This window comes from Dreissena polymorpha, chromosome 10 (genome assembly GCF_020536995.1).
Source record: "Dreissena polymorpha isolate Duluth1 chromosome 10, UMN_Dpol_1.0, whole genome shotgun sequence".
Lineage (NCBI taxonomy): Eukaryota > Metazoa > Mollusca > Bivalvia > Myida > Dreissenidae > Dreissena > Dreissena polymorpha.
In genome coordinates this window covers 53826890-53850932 of record NC_068364.1, presented here as the reverse complement: position 1 = coordinate 53850932, position 24043 = coordinate 53826890, and the positions used below count along the sequence as shown (strand labels likewise).

Here is a 24043-nt window from a genome sequence, read left to right as displayed (position 1 = left end):
CGTTCGCAACAAGAAAACTTTTTCATTCTATCGCTTTTTGAAACAAAACTGATATCATCTTATAGAAAATTTCATTCCGAATATTTTGATATGACATGCGTGTATGTTTATTGTATCGCTTGATCAAGACTAGCCGAAAACCATTTTGCCTGTAATCATGAATTGACTTTTAAAGCACACATGTACTGTAGCTCGAACGTCATTTCTATCCATGAAAACAACTTTGGCTTGGGTGCAATATCTTACAATGAGGTTTAAGTCAATTTTCTTTGAAACCACTCATAATATCCAGATGAAATGTTCACCACAATATTCTATCATATGATAGCTACAATTTTTGTCTCGCCTATATTGTTCTCACACGACTCATTGTGTCAGATATTCAATTTTGCAAAATTCGCTAAGAAGAAAACTTTTTCGTGTTAAGAGCATTTATCTTCATTTTGGTATGATTTTGTAGGAAATTCAATTCCACGCATTTTGATGTATTACACTTAAACGTCTGTCTAAACACACAAACAATACAGTGCAATAACGATTTCGTACTAAACGCATTTCTGTCTTTAACTTTAGATTTTTACAACGTCGTCTTTTATCCATGTAAACAAACGAAACAAGATGTTAAGTTACATCGGTTTAACTCAATTTGCTCGAAAACGTCTCATGATATCCTGATGAAATTTTCACCATAATATGTAATCCTATGATAGCTACAATTTTTGTCTCGCCTATATTGTTCTCACACGACTCATTGCATAAGATATTCAACATTAAAAAATTCGCTAACAAGAAAACTTTTTCGTGTTAAGAGAATTTATCTTCATTTTGGTATTAGCTTGTAGGACATTCGATTCCACGCATTTTGATGTATTCCACTTAATCGTATGTCTAAACAAACAAAAAATACAGTGCGATAACGATTTCGTACTAAACGCATTTCTGTCTTTAACTTTACATTTTGACTCAACGTCGAAAACTCTCTGCGAATAGAACAGTGATTTCGTACAAAGTTTAACTTCGCGTTTCTTCCCAACCACTTGAGATAAAACCATGCTATTTGTATCATCTTGTTCAGTGAGATATTAGCTATAAATTATACGCTGATAAATTTCCCCTAGCATTTATGCGTGTGTGTTAAAATCGCAGATGTTTGATTTGAAAACGAGTCGGTGAATAGAAAACTTTTTTGTACTCATTGATATTGGGGTGATTTGAACATCTGCTTGTACAGAATTTAATTCTGCGCATTTTGATACCACATACTCGATAGTGTGTTGAAAATTGGCTTCAATATTGACCGAAAACCATTTTGCTTAAAACACGCCTTTGATAAATTCTTCATAACATACAACGTCATCTCATTGAATCTGTTAAAGTGTAGATCTACAGCGAAATGCACTATACGAAAAAGTTGAGGTCGTGTTTTCTCTTCAAATAGTTGACCGATCTACCAAAAATTTTCGCATTAATATGAAACGTGTTAATAGCAACAAGTTTTGTGGGGATCATTTTTTGCTAACATATTCGCATTAAGTAGAAATTCTTAGTTTTTCGCATGAAAATCACTTCGCTGACAAGGAAAAAAATTCCCATTCAATACAAGTACATAACAATTGATACCATTCGATAGGGAATTCTGTTCTGCGCATTTTGATATATGATATTCCACAATAAGTCTGATCACAAGGAAACTACTTCGACAAAACGCATTTGCACTTATCGTCATTTTGAACTTTTCAGTAGAGTTAAACCGAACGTCGTTAGATAGCGAATAGTTGATAAAACTGTGTTTGTATCGAAGCGGTTTATGTTAACTGTCACATTAACGCGTGAACGCATTTCGATGAAATTTTCACAATCATAACCAGCAAATAAACAGGAACAATAAGAGTTTAAATATTTTGCAAGTAGATAAGTGGATATATGTCAAAATTTCTGTTTATTGGTAAAACTTGGGTTGATATGAAGAAAAGATTTTCATTTCGCAATATGATACAGTAATATTTGCATCATGCGATGGGGAATTTATTTCTGTGCATTTTGGTGTAACATACTTGATGTTTTTGTAAAACGCTGCAGTTATACGGGCAGAAAACCATATCACAACAAACACACATTTCATGAATCGTAATTTTGACCCTTCGTTGTCAGTGCAAATCGACGACGTCATTTCAATGAAACTCATCTTTCAACTTAAAGGGGTGTTTACATATCGACGATAGAAAATTGTGTTTCTTTGACAGTGGTTTAAGTGCAATATCTATAGAACCAGTTGTCCAAATTCCATAAAATTTTCACCAGATGAACCGAAATTTCGATGCGCTCATACTGGTACTATTTGTGTATACAAAATCGAACGCGCGAGTTATGAAATTTTGATTTTAACGCAAATTTTCTCGATATTTCAAATTTTCAAGAACAATTGTACACATAACCATACTATTTGTATATCATTGTGTAGGCGCCAGTGTGCTGAACATTTTGATATATGTGGTTTGATATTTATTTTCTATATCTTCGTTGTACTAGTACAAATCACAAAACACAGTTGAAAAAATCACAGCGCGATAGTTGCTCTTTAATAAAGTTAGTGCGAAATCATATCGAGCTGCTTTCGTCAGTCGAACGTCATGAAAACATTTGAGTTCTCGGAATTGAAAATAAATATTGAATTGTTCAGGCTATGTAGAAAACTAAATGGGTATACGGGAATATTTTGTGCTGATGTTAAATGTTCAGTAATAAATATTTTGATGGATTACTCACATATTTGATATGATCTAGGATTATTTCAGAATGATAGGTTAGTAAATCTATGTTTGACTAGATTTTTTTATATACTCGCCTTTTGTCGTTTTAACATTGACTATAAAAATCTGCGTTGAGTACGCCTCATAACAAGATTTGAGACCTAAAGACCATGGATTTGCTTTAACTCGAAGGAAATACTGGATGGATTGTACGGACTCATGCTTATCAATTTTTATGCCCATTCAAGCTGTGAGTGTGAATATTTCGGCTTGTATGGTCATGAAAAAATATCATCACAAAGTCAATATTTGTAGGATTTTTGCATGTTAAGTATGATTTTTTTATTTCTCATCAAATACACATTCAATCGTAACTAAAATCATGAAGAATAAACATGTTCAATGTGCTTTTCTGTCATTCTTCGTTTGGTCGTTGAAGGGTTCGGACGTGTTTTTCGAAGCTCTCGACGTCGTGACCTAATTATAATTTGAACTGCGCGGGTAAAGAACGCTCATTTGCGGCTTGGACATTGACCAATACGGACGTGTTTTTAAAGCGCTCTGAAAAAAGTTTTGACTTTTAAATTTTTTTTACTACGACAGAATCTTAGTTGACTGATGGTCTTTGACAAAGACAGACTTGTTTTTGTGAGCTCTGAACAAAATTTGACTTTGAAATATTTTTACGATTAAAAAGTTTCAGTTGACTTTTGAACGTTGACGAAGACGGACGTACTTTCGTGAGCTCTGACTATTGATGAAAAGTTTTCGCGTTATAGAATAGCGACTTGGTACTCAGGTTGTTGAATGACTGGATGACTGAAGTGTTAGGTTATTGTTATGAGATAACAACTTGACTTTGACTTGAGTTGTGAAATGAAATCATACTCTTATGCGATGTTAACTTTTGAACGTTTAGTATTGACTGACAACGAAATTTTGTGAGCGTTATATATGAAATGTTTGACTTACATTAATTTTTTTGAACGACTTGACTTCACTTTAAGTTTTGACATCGGACTGATCGGACGTGTTTTTTTAAGCTCTGACTGTTGTGAATAATTAAATTTATGTTGTGGTGTCAAGCGATTGACTGTCAGTTGAGGTTCAGATGTCGAGCTGTGCGGACGTGTTCATCGAGCTGCTGTCTACAAAAAACGTGAGTACAAATTTTTTTCGTTTTACTGTTTACAAGTTGCGTGATGATGTATGATGGTTGTAATGTGTTGGGTAGAAATTACTCAGTGCTGATACAGTGTCGATATGTTGTGATGAGCGATAATAGTGGATGATGGTGGAACAGAATATTCATTGAGCTATTTTGAGGAAGCGAACATATGATGGAAAAATGTTGCAAAAATATTAAATGCATGTGCTTATATGTACTAAATATGATATTGCTTTACTTGTATTTGCATGCTGTTAACATTTCTATTTTATTCCAGTGGGCTGTGGTGAGTATTGCAGATTTAACTTGTATGTGTGGTTTTTAGTTAACGATGCTTAATGAAAACTGTTATTGTACACTTAGTATGGAATGATGTGAATGATGATATGATGGGTAGAATTAATCAGTGCTTGTGTCTAGAAATGCTGAATGTTTATTGAAAAGGCTAAATGCTAGCCAGTACTAAGAGTTGAGCTACCGTGGGAATGTGAAACGAACTGATGGTGTAATATGATGGTGTATTGACATACTTTTCTTATATGTACTAAATATGATATTGCTTTACTTGTATTTGCATGCTGTTAACATTTCTATTTTGTTCCAGTGTGCTGTGGTGAGTACTGTAGATATTACTTGATTTTTAGTGTCTATGAATGCTGATGTATGATAGCTATAGCATGAGCTCAATGCTAACCAGTATTATGAGTTGATGTATTGTGGTGATGCTAATCGAACTGATGATGTAACATGATGGTGAACACTTACTGAATGCATAAAATTTATTGAATTGCATTTGTTGATATGCACTATAATATGATAAATGTATTGCTTTACATGTATATTTCATGATGTTTAATTTCAGTGGGCTGTGGTGAGTACTGTAGATTGTATTGCCTATGTATAGAATTCAATAAAAGATTATGACTGAAAACTGCTTTTGATTCTTTTTGAACAGTTTTAGGGACTATAAGTCTATAACAAAAATATGTCGGTTGGCGTTCATACAGCAATGTTTTGAGTAGTACAGAAATGTTTCTACGTTTGTGGTCGCCAGTTGTCTGTGATGTGTAAAGTGAAAAATACACGGAGCTTTGAATACAACAAACAGTTACTGTTTTAACACAGATTGTGTGCTATGCATTTTTCGATGTAGATCTTTTTCAGATTTGACATGAAATGTAGACCTGACATTTGAACAGAGCTGGGAAACGAAAAGGTAAGTTTGTTAAATTTCACAATGAACACTTGTGTTTTGACAAAAGAAGAGATAAAGTGAGTTTTGTCATCATCATGGTTTCTTTCAGAGTATAACTCGTGAACAGATGAAAACCTATTTTTTGCTAGATTTTCATGTACTCTTTTTTTGGATGATAAGTATGTCAGTAACTCAAAATCATACGGCTAGTACAGTATGGAACATGAATGCTTTGTTCAGATTTTCAGATGTGTGCTGGCAGTTCAAGTCTGGCAGCTGAAGTGAACAGTCGTGTTTTCTGGAGCTCCAACAATATGCTAGAAGGTAAGTAACTATGTTTGTTTTGCATTGCATGTTTTTATATGTTTCAGACTTTCAAGCAGAGATGTCATGCTGACTGGAGTTGAGCACAGGGCAGTGACAAAGTGAAAGGTAAGTACTTTTGACTGAATGTTTGTTCTATGCATGTTTTGTTTTAATACATTTCAGGAGTGCTTATCCAGTGATGATATGACAGTTGGAGTGAACAGTGGAGCCAAGCAGTCTTGTTTTTAGAGCTACTCAACAAGCCTTGAAGGTAAGTTTAGAATTTCTCAATGTTAGTGAATTGAAGTACTGTCACTTGCTTTTGGACAGTCGAACAGAACAGACGTGGTTGCGAGAGCTCTCATATCTGTTGTGTTAAACTGTTTTTATGATATGTTATGTTTGTTTGTTTGTTTGTGATGTACTATTTTTCAGATGCTGATGGCAGTGATGGGTTTTCAAGCTGACCTGAACAGAAAAGCACTCATATGGTAAGTACAAAATAGTTGTTATATGGGATGTTTTGTGCATGCTTTTATGTTTCAGGTGTACTTGCTGACAGCGACGAAGACGAATCAAGAAGAGGAACATTGTTGAGAAAGTGATTGGGACTTGCAAACAGGGTAAGTGTAACACTTGTGTTTGTTTAATTTGTAACATGCGTGCTTTGCTCTGTTTCAGATTTCACATGCAGAAATTAAACAGGATTTCAACTGCTGAGACACAATTCATCAAAAGTAAGGTAAGTTTTAATTCATTGATTTGAGTTGTACAATGTGTTCTTTACTTTATTTCAGATTCGAGTCACTGGTTTACACATGGAAGAAGATTTCCACGTCTGTTACTCAACTCTACAGAAGCAAGGTAAGTCGATCAAATTTTTGTTTTCATTGACTGCTGTAATGTGATGTTATGCTATTTTTTATGTGTGCTATGCAGAGATGGAGAATTCAATTTTAAGAAAGATTAACTGCTGCAGATTAGCTCTGCTCTGTGTTGATTTTTGTTCAAAAACGTTTAAAATGTATGTGTGTTTTCAGATGTTTTGTTTCAGTTGATGTCCAGATGGCAAGCAGTACAGACGTGTTTCTTGGAGCTGCCAAACAGTGAGTACAAACGTTTTATATTTTTCAGTTGTTTACTCATAGAAGTCTGTGAAAGATGATAACAAGGGTTGAATCTATCAGCACTTGTGTCTAAAAATGCTGATGTGTGACGGTTTACTGAAAAGGGTAAATGCTAGCCAGTACTTACACTTGAGCAACCGTGGGATGTCGAACTAACTGATGATGTACTATGATGGTGAACACTTACTATGTGTATCAAAATGCTTTTGTTGATATTTACTATAGATGATTTGATATTGGTTAACATTTGTTTGCATGCTGTTAACATTTCTATTTCATTTCAGGGAGCTGTGGTGAGTATTGTAGTATACATTTGTTTCAATAAACCATGATTAATGAAAACTGATTTCGATTCTTTTTTACAGTTTTAGGGATTATCACTCTATAACAACTCTGTCGGTTGGTGTTCGTGAATGTGAGCTTAATGTTTGAGTAGTACAAAAATGTCTTTACTTTTGTGATCGCCAGTTGTCTGTGATTTAAAGTGAAAAATACACAGAGCTATGAAGCATACACTTGTTTCAATATTTTATCAATGATTCATCAATGATAGTGTGCTATGCATGTTTTGATTTAGTTCGTTTCAGGTATGACATGACATGAAGAGTTGACAGTCGAACAGAGCTGAGCAACGCAGAAAGGTAAGTGTGTTTCATTTTAGTATGAACACTTGTATTTTGTTTTTATATGGTATGTTTTGTGCATGCTATGTTTCAGGTGTACTTGTAGTCAGCGACGAAGACGATTCAAGAAGAGGAACATTGCTGAGAAAGTGAATGGGACATGCAAACAGGGTAAGTGTTACAATTGTTGGTTTGATTTTTACCATGCATACTTTGCTTTACTCTGTTTCAGATTTCACATGCAGAAATGGTCTCATAGCAGTGCCAACAGTGAATAAGGATTTCATCTGCTGTGAAACAACTCAACAGAAAGTAGGTAAGCATTGAATGAATGCACTTGAGCTGTACAATTTGATGTGATGCTTTTCTCTGTTTCAGATTCAAGTCCCTGGTGTAGACAGAGAAATGTGTTTGAAGAAGGAATTCTACTACTGTGATTCAACTCTACAGAAGCAAGGTAAGTAGAAACAAAATTTTGGTTTAATTTAACTCATGTGTTTTGCACTGCATGCTATTTTTCAGGTCTCTCATGCAGTGAGGGAAAAGAAGAAGATTTCAAGAAAAAATCACTGCTGCAACTCAGGCCGATAACAAGGTAAGCGTTTACTATATTGTATACAAAATGTTTTTCTGTTTTACTCTGTTTCAGGTTTCAATTGCAGAGATGTTGCAGAGATGATTTGACAGCTTGTGGCAGAAAAGAAATTCAGCATCTGTTTCTCGACTCTAGCCACGAGGTAAGTCAAAACAAATATACTGGTTTGTATGTAATGTTGTTATGCCCTTCTATGTTTCAGACTTACATTGCTGTGACTGTTCCACAGTGGGTCAAAAAAGAGACGAATACAGGTTTCAAGAAGAAAATTGGCTGTTAAAAACCTGCACAAAATATGAGGTAAGTAAACTACTCTTTTGGTTTGTTTTGTGCTTTGTTATGCTTAACTATTTTTCAGATTGGAATGGTGGGTCGTTACAGAGCAGACTTTTGGACTACTGAGAAGTTGAGAAACAGAGAATGATTCAAGATCAGCTAGGTAAGTCTTGATTATTATGCATTGCTAAATGTTTTTTTCATTCCAGTATGGCTGTGGTAAGTACACAAACTTTCTATAATTTAATATTGAACTGTTTTTATGACCTGTATTCTGCATTGTAAAATGTCTGTTTTTCATTTCAGTATCCTGTGGTAAGTACACTAACTTTGTATAATTTCATATTGAAATGTTTTGATGACTTGTATCCTGCTATGCAATGCTTAATATATTTTTCATTTCAGTGTGGCTGTGGTAAGTACAATTGCCTTCTTTAATTTTCATATTGAACTGTTTTGATGATTTGTATACTGCTATGCAATGCTTATTGTTTTTTACATTTCAGTGTGGCTGTGGTAAGTACAATTGCCTTTCATATTGAACTGTTTTGATGACCTGTATTTTGCATTGTAAAATGTGTTTCTTTTTCATTTCAGTATGGCTGTGGTAAGTACACAAACTTTCTTTAATTTTCATATTGAACTGTTTTGATGACTTGTATTCTGCTATACAAAATGTGCTTTTTTCAATTTCAGGTCAGCAATGGTAAGTATAGTGTGTTTTTTTATGTATAATTTTGTATACATATTGTTTTTTTTCATCATAGCATGTATTTTATATTTATGCTTTGTGTAAGTAAAATGTTCATAAATCATTCTTATCTTCAAACTAAAAATGTATTGTGCTATGCAAAATGTCTGTATGATTTCAGTTGCCAGAGGTGAGTACCATTACAGTTGAAAAGTTAGTTTTGTTTAGTTAAAGTTTTGGTTCACAGTTCTGTTTGTTATTTGGCAAAATTTACATGTATGCATTGAGTCTTGATTTCAGCTCGATTGTGGACTGAAGAAGATTGCCCGCAGAGGGATTGGATACAAAATACAAAGTAAGTACTGAGTTTCTTACTAAAAGTTTTGAGTTGTATTCATTGTATGTTAATATGCTATGATTGCTATGAACATGACTTTTGTATTTCAGCGAAGACAACATAGGTAAGTAAAATTGTTATCTGTTTCATGTTTACTGTTACAGTTCAATATTGTGTTTATAAATTGTAAGTTGTACAAACACATTCAAAAGTTTCTAATCATGCTTTCGATTTCATTTCAGCTTTACTGCTAGACGAGTGTTCTCTACTACTTGACGAGTCAGCTTTACTACCAGGCGAGCAGTGACAACAAGGCGCCTTTGTGGAAACAACACAACAAAAAAGTGAGTATTAGTTGAAATTGTTTTACTGTATGTTATACTTAAATGCAAAATTGTGCACATAAATTGTAAGTTGTACAATTACAATGAAAGTTTCTGATCATGCTTTCTATTTCATTTCAGCTGTACTGCTAGACGAGCAGTGACAGAAAGGCGCCTGAACATGCAACACAAAACAAAAAAGTAAGTATCAGTTAAACAGTTGGTAGAGTTGTGTGTTTTTCTTTAGCAGTTTGTGTTTACTATTTTATTTGATACATGGTATATTACACATGCATGTTTTTATCATTTCAGGCTGTTTACTTTCATCGTTTACTGTTTAACACAATTTGCTTTTCTATTTTCAGTGCCAATATACAAACCTTGATGTGAACACCGAGTAGTCAATGCATACGTGTGGCGTACAGCTGCGACAAAACCGTGGGTCCATCGCACCGATAACTCGAACATTGGACCGCGTATGGACATCAGTGCAACTTTGTGAATCCATGTAACTTTGTGAATCCATGTAACATTGCGAATATGTGTCGATCGAAAAATGTGTACATTCTGCACTGAAACGAACTCGGTGTTGCAAGTGGCAAGTGTTGACAGTGTGTATGTTTATGTTTATGTTTTTACATGAAAACTAAAGGAGATTGTTCTCCTACCTTTTTTTTCCTTGTTTTATTGCGCTGGCCAGCAATATTGATGTATGTGTTTGTGTTTAAACTATGCAATACCAAAATCAAACAAAAATAAACATTAACAGTCATTAACTGTGTTTGGGCGGCCGAGGGGTTTAAGACTCCACAAGTGTGAAGCGCACTGATAGCACTTGGGGGTGAACACCTCGGTATTTCGGTGCTAAAATGTTTTCACGGTGCTTATCTTGACGCACTGTTAAGACTACCAACCAGTTAATGATTGCTTCATCTTTAAACAAAAAGTAAGTCTCTACTTTGGCACAAGAGACTCCAAGTACCAAATACCAACAATTAAAAAGCAGACGTTTTTCAAAACTATGATCGCTGAGATTGATAGTCAGATGGAGTCCTGCCCAGTTAGCTGTGTAGCGGTCTAGGGCGGGGTTGCAAGTCAATACGAAATGAGGCGCTATAAAGCAACTCGTCCCCGTTATGACCGTCAATACTTTCGACACTATCTGGGAATCCTTTCAACACCACATTGTTGCGCTGTTGGAAGGGTGGTAGGCACGCATGGTGACATGCCTGTGCTTTGCTATGCGACACCATGGTATTTTCGTACGGTGACACGAAATATCTTAATCTGGCTCTCTCAGAAACGCAGGCACGCGTTGACCGAACCTGACCGATGACCGAGCAATAACATTTCTATTAAGTGCTTCAATGCACAAAGTCTGCTAGGGCTGGGGTGGGAAGGCGACTTCTCTTGTACTCAGACAAGAGGAACGGTCACAAGTCCGTGAAAACGCCGAGTGACACCACTAGCTTTCAATCGTACAAAGCAAAAAACTTTCAAACTTTAGTTTGAGGTGAAATGATAAAAAAACTATATAAACAACTAACCGTTATAAGATATTTGCCATATGGACACAAACTATGCTACTCAATGTTGCGTTGAACATTAATTGCGCCTTACGAACTACTCGTGTTGAAACTAACATTGAGTGACTCGTAAACTTAAAGCAGTTACTCGCTTTTGACTGCATACACATTTTGTACAACGGCTCGTTATTGGTATGACTTGTCTTTCAATGAGACACATTAACACAAACGTTCAACAGTATTTAGGCTTTATATTGCGCTTGTAGAATATACGAACAAAACACACTATATAATCTACAATCGATCGCATAGTTAGCTACTTGAGTTGATATTGACAAGCGCTGGTCAATCATCTTGTTGGTAAGCTTTCGAGTGTACACAGTAGTTTGCAGTTTTGTTTCACACATAATACAAAATATGGATGAAAAAAATCTATATACAACACAGTTTGCGATATTAACTACTTTTGCCTCTTGGCCAAATCTACACTCGATCGCATAGTTTGCTACCTAGGTTGATATTAACAAGCGCTGTTTGAAAAGCAGTATTACTTCAATGCTATGGTTTGGTTGTAAGATAAAATACTAGTATATGATGCATTGATGTAACAGATATGTAGGCACATTCGTATAGTAGAAGAAAATTCTCAGCAGCAGCTGGTCTGCAAACACTACAATGCGATTTTGCAGTTTGATACGAACGTGTTTTGTTCACGTGAAGTTGAAATGAAAATCTGTCGTGTCTGATCAATGAAATATATTTGATAAAATAACACAGTTGAAAGGCAGTAACATATCTAAGGTTGTGCTATGTTACAGCTCCACAAATAGTTATTCGTCTTGCAAGATACTGGAACAGATGTCCACATGTTATTGTATATTATCTGATTTAGGATATTTTGAGAAATTATGCAACAGAACATTTCTGCAAGATGTGAAAAAAATATTTATTTAAATGGGATTTCTGAGGTTTAGCCATCGCCGAAAGGCCAATGTTTCTTCGTTAATGCATGGCAAAAGTAAAGGCTATATTGTTTGCTAGTATGCTAGTCCGTATTGCATATCGCAAGGTGGTAAAGCGGCTCTTTTCATTTCGCTGTGAAAAGAACGGTCACAAGCCCGTACAAACGCTGAGTGACACCTCTTGATCATGTAGCTTGTATGAAACGTGTTTATACAACCACAGTAGTTCAAAGCAGAACGCTTTTCCTTCTTCGAGGGAGAAGAAATCTGGGTGCAAGTCCCGGCTTTGGTTATAACACGAATACTACTCGCTGCTCAATAGCAATATTCATACTCTTACACAGTCAATATAATCTCGGGACCAAATGCCACTAGGCTCGATTTTGAGTTGCTACACTCATGATAAAAATGAACCAACACATTGACATTGAGTACGTGATTAAAATGTACCAGCAATTTTTCGCTAATCGGTATGTAGTAAAACTATTTGACAAATCTACGTTATAACTAGCACAGTTAAAATTTAACGTTTAAGCATTCGCTGATAATAGGCATGCAATAGCAATCCAACGCTGAAATGACTCACACTCCTACGCAATTAATTTTATCGCGGGACCAAATACCCATAGGCTCGATTTCGAGTTGCTGCACTCACAATTAAAATGAACCAACAAATTGTCATCGAGTACATGATTGAAATGTACCAGCAATTATTCGCTGATAAAAGGCACGCAATAGCTATTAAATTCTGAAATGATTCTGAAATGATTCACACACCTACACAGGCAATTTTATCGCGGGACCAAATGCCACTAGGTTCGATTTTGAGTTGCTACCAGTGGATAAGTGCTATAAGACTGGTTTATTTCCATTTATGTTCGTAAAAACATAAAAACAAAACATTTTATGAAGAATAAATCATTGATATCACACATCAAATTCATGCCAGCCTAATGTGCAGTAGACATGTAGAACATCAAACTACGTCTTACAAACTCATTATTATTTAAAAGTAAATAAATTTGGCAGTCGCCAGTATGTGATGTGGGCTAAATGGTCGAATCAATTTAAACCCGTGTATCGTTAATATTTGTATGGTAATGTGTTTGTTGTTTTGTTGTTTCTCTTCTTTTCTTGTGAGTCTTCATCTTTAATGAAAAATAAAGTTACCAAACCCAGGATATAACATTAATTGTTTGCTATTTAACAGTCCCATAAATATTATTTGCATTCCAAAATCATTTAATATTTCTGTTCCCGTTAGTTTTTTTAAATCATTTCCGCCATCATATATACATGCCGAAATGGATTATAACGGAGCCTCTTATATTGAATCCCTAACAAGTGTGTGAATACAAAATACCGATACGTCTCTTAACAACTCAAAAAATGTCAAGGGATTGTAAATGCTACTAGATTGTTTAATAATATTTCACACCGAAAAATTACAGCTCGCGGTCACAACCACATAATATGATTTCCGACTGGAAACATACAGAGTTGAAGCAAACCGGTCTGCAATTGATCGCAAACAAAACAAAGACATACAAAAACTTGTAACACCGACGATGTGCATAGATGCAACATCGAGGAAGCAAGTATAAAACGCTTCTAACCTATCAATAGGACAGAACCTCATATGACCATTAGCTACTCATTCGATGAACTGCATTTTTTGTCCATGGCTTTTTTCCCAAATAAGACACCATTACTACTTTTAAGTCATATTGGGATCACTACTTTGTAACGGTTTTTATTCGTACATACGCAACCTAACCCTTCATTAAACATGTATGCACAATAAAACCAGTTGCATAACTTAATATCGACTATTTCCTTAGTGCGAGTATTTCTCCTTAATTTTTGGTCAGCGTTCTTCACAAAATGAAACGATATTTTGGGGATGACGCTGCTTTGTTTATTCAGCAAATTGAATGTAGTCGTCCCATTTTACTTAGAAAAAATGAATTATGGTTCGTGGTATTTAAATATACTCCAGAGGATTAACCTTATTACATGTTCCAGTTGGGTAAGCTGATATTCCACTCGAATTGATATCCAAGATGTGCGGCAATCTCCGTATTTATAACCGTATTTTATGTAATTGCCTTTGCCGATCTTAAGTATTCACTGTTTTTATAATCGCTATGCATTTTCAAATGTTGCGATTACGTCACATGACGCTGCCTGCGTAAAAATGCTCCAGACCTTTTCATTACTCCATGAGCCAGATGATGCATTTCACTCTAACTTAGTCGACTGAATAATTATCAAAAAGTTCAATACAAAAATTCACTAAGTTAAGCTCGATTGGTCATTGTCGGCTCGGGCACTACTTAACTGTACTCCGGGTACTCTTAAGTATTCTTAAATGCACACCGGGTACGTAAAATATACTAACACGTAACCGGCGAATTTAAACAATACCCGAGTTTTATTCCCGCCAAAAGACCGATGTTGTAAAACCGGAATACGAAAAAAAAATCTTTCAACAATAGGTTCCATAAAATGCGATTTTGAGTAGGAGTTTCGATAATATGGAGGCCATTTTACAGACTATTGACATAAATATGGATATAATTAATTTGAATTAAAAAGCCAACAACGCCCAATTTAGCGTTATAATTATCGGAAACGTTTCAGTATATTTACCGTACCTGGGGTAAAATTAAGTATACTTATGAGTACCCGGGGTGCATTTAAGTAGTACCCGAGCCGACAATGACCAATCAAGTCTAATTTAAACCTGTGCTCAAGGGTCGTAACAGTTGACTATTTTTCGTTATAGCTAAATTACGTGTTACAAAACATACACGAACATGCATTAAAGCTTTCTTACGTTATTGTTTTAGTTTGTTATGCAGATAATGCCGCATCACTGCAAATGTATTGCTGGTAAAAGTTAAACATGTTGTCCAAAGTCTTTTACCAATTAAAACAATGAACAATACGCCATATCCATGTTTTTTTTTAACTCTGTGATTCATAGATTATCGCAAGTTGTACGTTTCTTGAAGATACCTGCATCTGAATGTGATACAGAAACACACCGATCAACACGATAGCCAATATTAGAACTGTCGTCTGAAACGTTCGTTATTTTGCAAATAACGCAGTTTATCCAGGCAAGGAAAATAACCGCACACAAGCCAATTTGGCTTCCTACAGAAAGAGCGTTCATTGATTGGTAATCATATTACATCACTCCGATTGCGTTTTTTTCCATATTTTCTTATTATAAGTATGCCTTGAAACCGCTAGCGGTAGTTTTATAAATATTATATTAAAACTAGTTATATTATATTGATGATTTCTACATATGCATTAAAAAAATGTGTTTATCTATCTATTCCTAGTAAGAAAAACAATAGAAAAACATATGCTCTAATAAATGAAAAAATAACGCTATTTTTTATGTCTGTGATTAATAAAACGAACACATCTACACGTTAATTATTAGCGTGATTTTTCAAACAGGTGTAATAGATTATCTACTAACAAAACATATAATTGTGTATTTAAACGAATTGTTCTCTTAAACAAACCCATGCATGACCGTATTTATTTAAAATATCAAAGTAAAAAATGACTTGTATATAATTATAACATCAAAACAAAATCTGAATGTAAAATGGCGTAGCATGGTATAAGAAGTATTACACAAATAACCTTATTACATGAATCAGTCCACTGTACGCTGGTTGAACTGGTGTGCATCATCAATCACACTTGATGTCTCGTCGGTTTTTTGCTGGCAAACGAATCTAAATGAAACATCTTTCTTATATATAACCAGCTTATGATATACATTTCCCTTAGACATTAAAACAATATCTTATCAATTATATCACGACTAACTTTATTGGCATTTAAGTTAAAACCTGAACGTTGTGAAGTTCACGATTACTGAAAATGCACATATGTTTTCAAAATAGCACGTATGTTGTCATTTTGGAAATTTACTTTACATAATACATGTGAACGTTCTTAAGATAATACGAATTTTTTTTAAACCTGTTTGAGAGTTAGAGTTTTCCAAATCGAGTCGGTCGAATCGGTGCTTCGGGGTTAACCCTTAAACAAAGTTTCTTTTCGAGATTCATAAGACAAACACATCCTTAGATAACTTTTATCTGAAATCTATGTTCCTTTTTGTTATATATTCAATACTTTATTACGCACCTATGTATTCCCAGACCCGAGGAATGAAGCTTTTGTCAATATTAAAGTCGTCTTATATGATAAATAAGCAGAGTTGGAAAATTATTTGGAATAAATTTGTTTAAACATACATTTAACTTCCTAAACACGCATCAGATCATCTCCCCCTTACAATTTATTTTTGTAACTCAGTCTGATGACTCACCGATAAACCAGCTTACGTGCGATTATATCTTCTTTAGCGATACTTTTGGTTATGGTAGAGAGGTCAGAGTCACCATTGTTCGATAAACGTACAGAATTCGACCGTGTATGGAATAAGGGCTTGTTGCTTTAGGCTTAAAAGAGGTAGTCTCTTATCCTGGATCAAATCTTACCTGAACATAGTTACACAAACAAAAAATATCATTCCCGCGCAGAATTCAACTGGTCGTATTACCCCTGGGATAACGTGTAGGGTCTCTTCTGTTTTAAATCTATATTCATGCTATATTCCAAGGTGTTCAAGCGAACATAGCGTTTTTTGCTGACGGCACTAGCGATTGTGCTGTAGTCGAAAAATCTAGTCAGCTTAACTTAACTCCGAGCTCGAAAGAATTAACACATGGGCTCATACATAGCTTTTCTGTTTTGATACTAGGACATTATTGTAAGTCGCAAGACAAACTAAACTCAATGGCCTCCTGTATATTTTGATAATGTCGCCATTAGCGAAGATACAAAACATAACCACCAATGACATTTACGAAAAATGTAAAATGGACACACGTATTGAGTACATTGTTAGTAAGGCCTACACAATAATAAATGTTTTTTTTTACAAACAAGATCGTTCCCCACTAGAAACAATTTATGTACCATTTATACATACCTTGCTCGAATACGGCAATGTCATTTATAACTGCACATTACAAGACCAAGAACTGTTATTAAACGTCAAACATGAAGCTGCACGACAAGACACAAGTGCCATGAAATTAAGCTATATGCAAACGCTTTTGCAAGAAATCGGATGGGAAACTTCAAGTTATCGTAGTGATAAACATAATTTCACTGTTTTGTTCAATGACTAAGGACCTAATCGCAACCTATCTTTCTGATGTCCACCAACGAATACCAACGACCGATATAATTTTAGGAATAATCAATCATTTCATATTCTAAGAGCTAGAACTGCGCTCTACTACAACTGTTTGATCCAATCAACTTCTCGTGCTTACAATAGCATTTCCGCTGAAATATCGAACGCGATATCAATTTCCTCATTTTATTTTGTATCATCTGCGGTCAAAATATATTCCAAAATAGTATTCGTATGATAAACGTCATTCCCAGATAATACATACTTAACTTCGCACAAACTGCAGTATTCTTTAACATGACCTTCTAAGTAAAATCAAAATAGAATCCCCTCTGTGCTATTATGGCGAAGAAGAACCTCACTCTGTATCACAATACTGCATACCTTCAACAAAGGTACTTTTAGGAACTTCTTTTCTTTCTTTCTTTGGGAGATAAATGCAATTGTTTTCAGCAATACGAAGCTGCATTGATAAATCTAAGCGCTTCGATAAGACGCGTTTGGCAACAATTCCTTGTAATCCTTATACGTGTCCCCAAGCTTCTTCTAACTTGCTCTACAACTCTAGCCTCGCTACAATTTATCTAACATTACTGACAAGGCGACCTTTTTCTTCCACAAACTAACTCTGCCATACAGATCTATCACACCGACCTATATCTATACTTATATCCCCATCTGAACTTACTTCAATATAATTATACGCATGCAAGTTCCAACACAAGCAGTCAACCTTAAAATGTATAACAAATTGAAGATCTTCTCGCCTAATGCATCGTTTATACATGCTCATGAAACGACTTACATAAGCTCAGTTTAGCGTCCAGGTCCCGGTCAATCCCCATATTGCTGTGTGTGTTATTTTTGACGATGCTGCTTCATCGAAGCAGCTCGTCTAAATTACCATACCATAAACAAATTATTCACAATGGCGACCTATGTAAAAGACTTAGCCAGTCCGATTGAGTTAGCTAAATTTTCTCAATCGGCATACCCCGCTGATAATCATTGATACAGGTAAAGGCAGCTTGGTTCCCGTCCTCTTTAAAATTTATCGAGAGGTTCGAGACAGGAACCAGACACGAAACTGCCATTTATTTTTAGATTTGATCGAGAACGTAAACCGCCTCCCAGTTTCGCTGAAATTCCCAACGGGTACTACTACCCCGTACCCCCAGATTGTGTGTCGTACCTAAAAAAATTCGTACCTATTTTTTGGTACCCAATTTTTTTTCTTACTTAAATTTTGTTCGTATCCAAATTTTGTTCGTACCGATTTTTTTCGTACCCATTTTTTTCGTACATAATTTTTTGTTTGTACCCAATTTGGTTTCGTATCCCAAATTTGTTTTTGGCATAATGTTTTCGTACCCAAAATGTTCGTTCCCAGTTTGTTTTAGTTCCCAGAAATTTTCGTACCCACATACACAATTGATGATAAACTAAAATTGATGCTTTTATATCCATCATCTTCAAATGCATCGTCAAACCAGTACTGTCAGTACTTTGATTGTATATGCATAGTGACATAAATATAATTAAAACCAAGGCTGAAAGTAATATCAATTATACGCGAACACGTCTTGAATCGTTAGTTAATATCACAGAATGTTAACTAGAATACCCAAACACTTCAGCGGCATGATTAAAATGAAATGTAAATGCATTAGAATCCAAGAAATATTAAGCTCTTAGCAGTTTTATAATAAATATTATACAGACAAAAGTTATAAATGTTTTTAGGACTGGCGTTAATTAGCTCGAAATCTACGCTATCTTGCAAAGAAAGAAATATATCCGACAGCTTAAAAACACGGTACATTCGTACCTCACTAATAAATGCTAAAACAAGTATTTTACATGTTCTTCCAACAACACATGTGCATGATGATGCGCAACTAAATAAATCAAATGTTTGATCGATGTTGCTTATTTTGCAATTTATCGTTAACTCAAAAACAAGTGCGATAATTAGTTAGTACGTCTTTATGAAACGAATAATGCATAAAACACTATTTTCTTTTCATATAAAAATTCATATGTATCGGAAACCAAAGTGTTTACTTCAAATCATGGTACGCATCATGGTTCGTATGTCGTATACAGCAAGCTTATAACACGATAAGCTTGCATATCCGTTTATTATACCACGAAACGGTTCGTGACTTATAGCAAATAGCGTAGCTTCTAACCAGCAGGACCCGTATTCAGCAACAATTCTAAGACTTAAGAATAAAGAATAGATTTAGAGCCTAGAAAATTACTTCCAGCGTTTGAATATATACAAGCTACCACGGGTGATTATGTCATGAACAAAATGATTTACACAAAGAATGCTTTATATGGAGGTGATTATTGCCATTTATGACTCAAAATTAAAGAAATTCGTTAATATTATAATTAAAATAATTTTCTTTATTTTTAGACTTGAGTCAAAGGAATGTTTGGTGAATACGGGCCCAAAGTGGTTGAATAAAGTGAGAATTACGACAAAACATTTCGCATTGCGCAGGCTGGTCTGAAGCCACTATAGCGGGAAATAGTATACAGCGATCGTTTTTGACATTCGTAGTAATTTAATTCAATTGCATGTCTTAAAGAAAAGATTAAATCTGAATATTGATTTCCTAAACATATGTTTAGTTTTCACAGTTGAGCACATGTATTTGCATGCTTATGCATTTGTATTATGAATATAGTTTTAATAAATATATGTTTAACCGAAATGAAATATCAAATGTTTATAATTAAGACTGTTAAGATTGAGTTATTTATAAACTAGTTTTAACAAGAACGTTTCAATTCTTCATACTCACAAATCATAAAGATGCTTGTATGTCTTGTAGTTATGAAATATTTGGCAGAGAAGCGCTCCGTAACAATCGCTTGCATTATTTATTGATATAAACAATAAAGTTTAGTGTTAGTGCCTTCGACAATGTGTATGCATATATTCCAAAATGACTTCAATTGAAAAGCAAATTAATAAATTACCTCAATGTCTACAGACTCCTTTGTGCATGTATTTCGAATCCTTACGGCGGAAGGCTTTTTACGTCGGGTTTTGGATTTCACTTCCGGCACACGTTCTATGCTAGGCAACGCCTTTGCAACCAAGCTGGAACGCTTAAGTCTTCAATGAAACGATACTGTCTTCTAAAGTCGCATCATTCCGTTGCTATTGATATTTCATATTGGCATGGCGACAACTGATTCAGTTAACCGGGTTTTCATTTTTTTTTTACAAATTTGTTTGAATACAGTATTGTTTAAAATGAAAGTGGATTTTGATTATTCGTTCGATTGACTGTTATTTTTGTAATTTGCTTCGTGACTTAAATACATGTGTACATAAATGTGTGTTAACTATTTTTATTGGTGTTTATTATTTCAGTTTAAATCAGTTTTAAGTTAAGTTAAGTTTATCTGTAAATCATTGAAGAAATACAACTGCCAAATTTCTTGCACGTGACCATTTATGGTAAAGGTAAAATGACTCTACGATTTTTTATAGTTGTGCCATTATTGTGTTATACATTGTATTTGCACTTCACAAACTATTTGTATTTAAGTATATTTATTTGAACTTTGAAAAATAATAAGTGTAACCGTAATTTTATTTCTATTTTAAAAGCGCTCTCGTAAAAACACATACACTGGTACAATTTACATATACAGTACATCCTTCAAAAGTGATATAAATACTTAATGTTTCATAGTTAAACATATCACTTTATGCATACATATCTGAATTAACGAGATAACCGCTTCAACTGTTGTAATGTCTACCACTTGCTAGCACAGAAGTATTTAAATACAAATCCGATATATTTCAAGAGTTGATTGCAACCGATTATTAACACAAAGTTATCCAAAGGAAACGTATCGAACAAAATACAACTTCATACGAGAGTAGCGGTCTAATTATATAATGAGCCGGTTATTTGTTGTTAACAGAGCAATGATTATGATCTGTATCGGGGTATTGTATTCATTCCTGGCACCGTATTATAATTACTTGGCTTTGCAGAAGGTCTGTTAATCTGTTGGAACAAATCACAAAAGTAAATGTATAAACTGTATCCATCATTATTTCAATGATTTCATAAGTGCTTACTTTCTGCACTATACCTGATTTATAAATCAAATACGATGTTTAATATTACAAATTGAAATAATTAAATAGACTTTTCTAATGCGAAACGGCATCGTTTGTCAAAAAGTATTCTATATGTATTTGTTCAAAAAACAAATGCACATATGCACAGCAAAAAGTTGTATAGTTCGCATGGGGTGTGTAACGTTTCCAATCACAAGAAATATAACTTATTTATCTTGAAACACGGTCTTATGTTTGGGCATTATTAATTAACAGTTACCTCGCATCGTACATTCGTGATCTCGTCGTTTTCTAACTAAGGGATGAAAATGCGAAAACAAGCATTTTAATATACTTTGCAAGGGTACAAAAATGTAAAGTTCGTATGTGCATCGAAATCTTGTCAAAACATAATTAAATGCCACTTTTATTTCACTTAAACATATTTAAATGAAATATTGGTGAGTGCAATTGGGACTGGTTTCTCGCGACACCAAGATGGGAGATCGCGTTATCTATTTAAAAATCTGTATCTATGTTGCTATCTTGCATTGTAAGGCTCACAATCATTATCGGGGTTTAGGTTTGCAACAGCACGAGGTTGCAAGATGTTGATACCAGATCGCCAAATAACACAGGCAATGATGTACAATGGAGGGGGAACAATTGGTACGTTCCACTACCCACCCAACATCCAGCTTGTCTTAACGTTTATGTAATGCATATGTGCTGTGTTGCCATTTTAATAGTATGTTTTGCTTATCTAAGACCAATGCCTCAAGGAACTGTTTATGTGGAAGGTATAAGAATATGCGCTTCCAGCTTATCTTAAATCGCTGAGGCATGTTCATTTGGAAGCCCTTAGGCGGTGCCCCTTGTCGTACTTCACACCAAGTCGATCTGTATCGTTTCATATAGCTTATAGACACATGTAGCGAGGCAGGGTACTATGAAGATACATGCTTGAAGTGGATACATACAAGTGAATCCTTAGCACGCATTAATTTAGCACTGTGTGAACACGGCAGTGACGTCCACTCGACATGTATATTGTTACTAGATTATTTATGTCATGTATCGTTTACAAGTCATTTCCGTCAAAGTCATCATCAGCACCTTATCCAAATGTGGCTATGGCACGGAACAATGGGCTTGCAGATGATATGTGTGTTTTGGTAAGGCACTCCTGTCGTATTTCCTTCATCAAGTTGGATAAAATTATATCAAATCAACCGTACTTTAGAGCTAACAAAAGCGCACAGTAAACTTCATTTCTATAGAGGTTTTTATGGCCTAACAATTGTTTGATTTCATTAATTGTGTAATTACCTGTTGTTGTTTTATATTGAAAATAAAGTGCTGTGTAAAGTGATTTAAGATGAACTTTTTATAAAAACAGAGACTTGGAAATTAGGCATGATGGCTTAATTATGGTTAAAGACCCTTGCAAAGACTTAATGATCATTACTATAATTACAGCTCCGTTTTGATTTGGCTGAAATGTGTAAAGCTTAAATTCTATTGACACTATTTGATAATACTGCCTTAAGTATTCGTCTTAATCAGCTGAACCAAACAGCTTACGTCAAGTGTAAGTGGAGCTTTTACGTATATGTGTTTAAAACATCGAATCATAATATATATTTTCAAAATTAAGAAACTGTTCGTGCTTTAATATCGTGTAACAAGTAAACAAGAAAAATATTCCAAAATTGATTTACGTAACTGATTATGTATGCACTTCGTTTCTTAAGCAACTCATATTGCTCAATATATTTACAGCTATCTAATTTGACTTCGGGAACCATAGCAGTTTATGAGTTCCAATTGTGGAAACTGAAAACGCTGATCGAAAAAATTTAACAAGTCACTCGCTAACTCACTTATTGATTGGTTGATTGATTGATTGATTGGTGGGATGACGATTTAGTCATTGATTAAACAAATGAAAGGCAAACCAAACTGTTAGTTTATTTCCAACCCTGACGTTACGTCCTGCAATGTGAGGCGAAATCGCGAGATTAATTTGTTCGCATGTTCAACCTTTGGATAAACACGTTGTTAGAACATTAATACACGATGCGAGTGTACAAGATTAAAGTGCCAAACGCGATATCGATTTCGTGATATCGCATCGTTATTAAAAAAAAACCTCTTGTTGGGATTTCGCTCCTTGGATCGCATATAATGCAAATGTCAAAAACGCGTAGCAATGAGTGATTTAACATGATATCGTGCTCTGGTGTCTGTGTAAGCCATCAAATTGAAACTCTCGTTAAAATTATCAACGATCTCTGGCAAAACAACGGAGTGACCTCACCATCTATTTATATAATGACAACATACTGAAATCATGGAACACCTGTATGATTTCGTGTAACACAACTACAATGAAATCTAACAATAACCATGACAGGACACATCAATTCAAATGGATAGGATTACGAGTTGAAAACAAGCGATGATAACAAATAGAGTGTTTTATTTATGTAATTAATCCTTAGTTCTACACGGTCTCCCCGATGGTGAAAAATATTTTTACATTGTGTTTTGCCGATGGACAATAGAACTTGAGTTTTATATTACTTTGTAGTTAATCGTTGCGAATGGATACCTTGAATTGATAGCCCTTTTTACTTCGCAAAAATGACCTTTGCATGAAGTGTATCTTATAATAACATTTTTTCTGCCTGCTTTTAATCATTTTTATACATTTGCGTTAAGTGATTTCTGCCGTTATGTTTATTCATTTCTCATATGTGTTCCGCATTTAACCAAGCTGATAGCGAGATACATTGCTGACGTATAAACAAATAAAATTGT

General features: G+C 34.7%; 1 long non-coding RNA gene across 50 annotated transcripts; it reads left to right on the top strand.

Annotated features, from left to right (window-relative positions):
* Nucleotides 1-3161: 3161 nt before the first annotated feature.
* On the top strand, nucleotides 3162-10172 carry LOC127848056 (uncharacterized). 50 transcript variants are annotated; one of them, XR_008034329.1, is made up of 7 exons: nucleotides 3917-5690; nucleotides 5855-5910; nucleotides 6217-6283; nucleotides 6474-7340; nucleotides 7548-9412; nucleotides 9533-9592; nucleotides 9757-10172. It is a non-coding gene; the product is annotated as an uncharacterized LOC127848056 (long non-coding RNA). The 50 variants fall into 50 exon arrangements; XR_008034330.1 differs by having other exon boundaries at nucleotides 6460-7340; XR_008034328.1 differs by having other exon boundaries at nucleotides 3917-6042; nucleotides 6474-6525; nucleotides 7124-7340.
* The last annotated feature ends 13871 nt before the right edge of the window (nucleotides 10173-24043 follow it).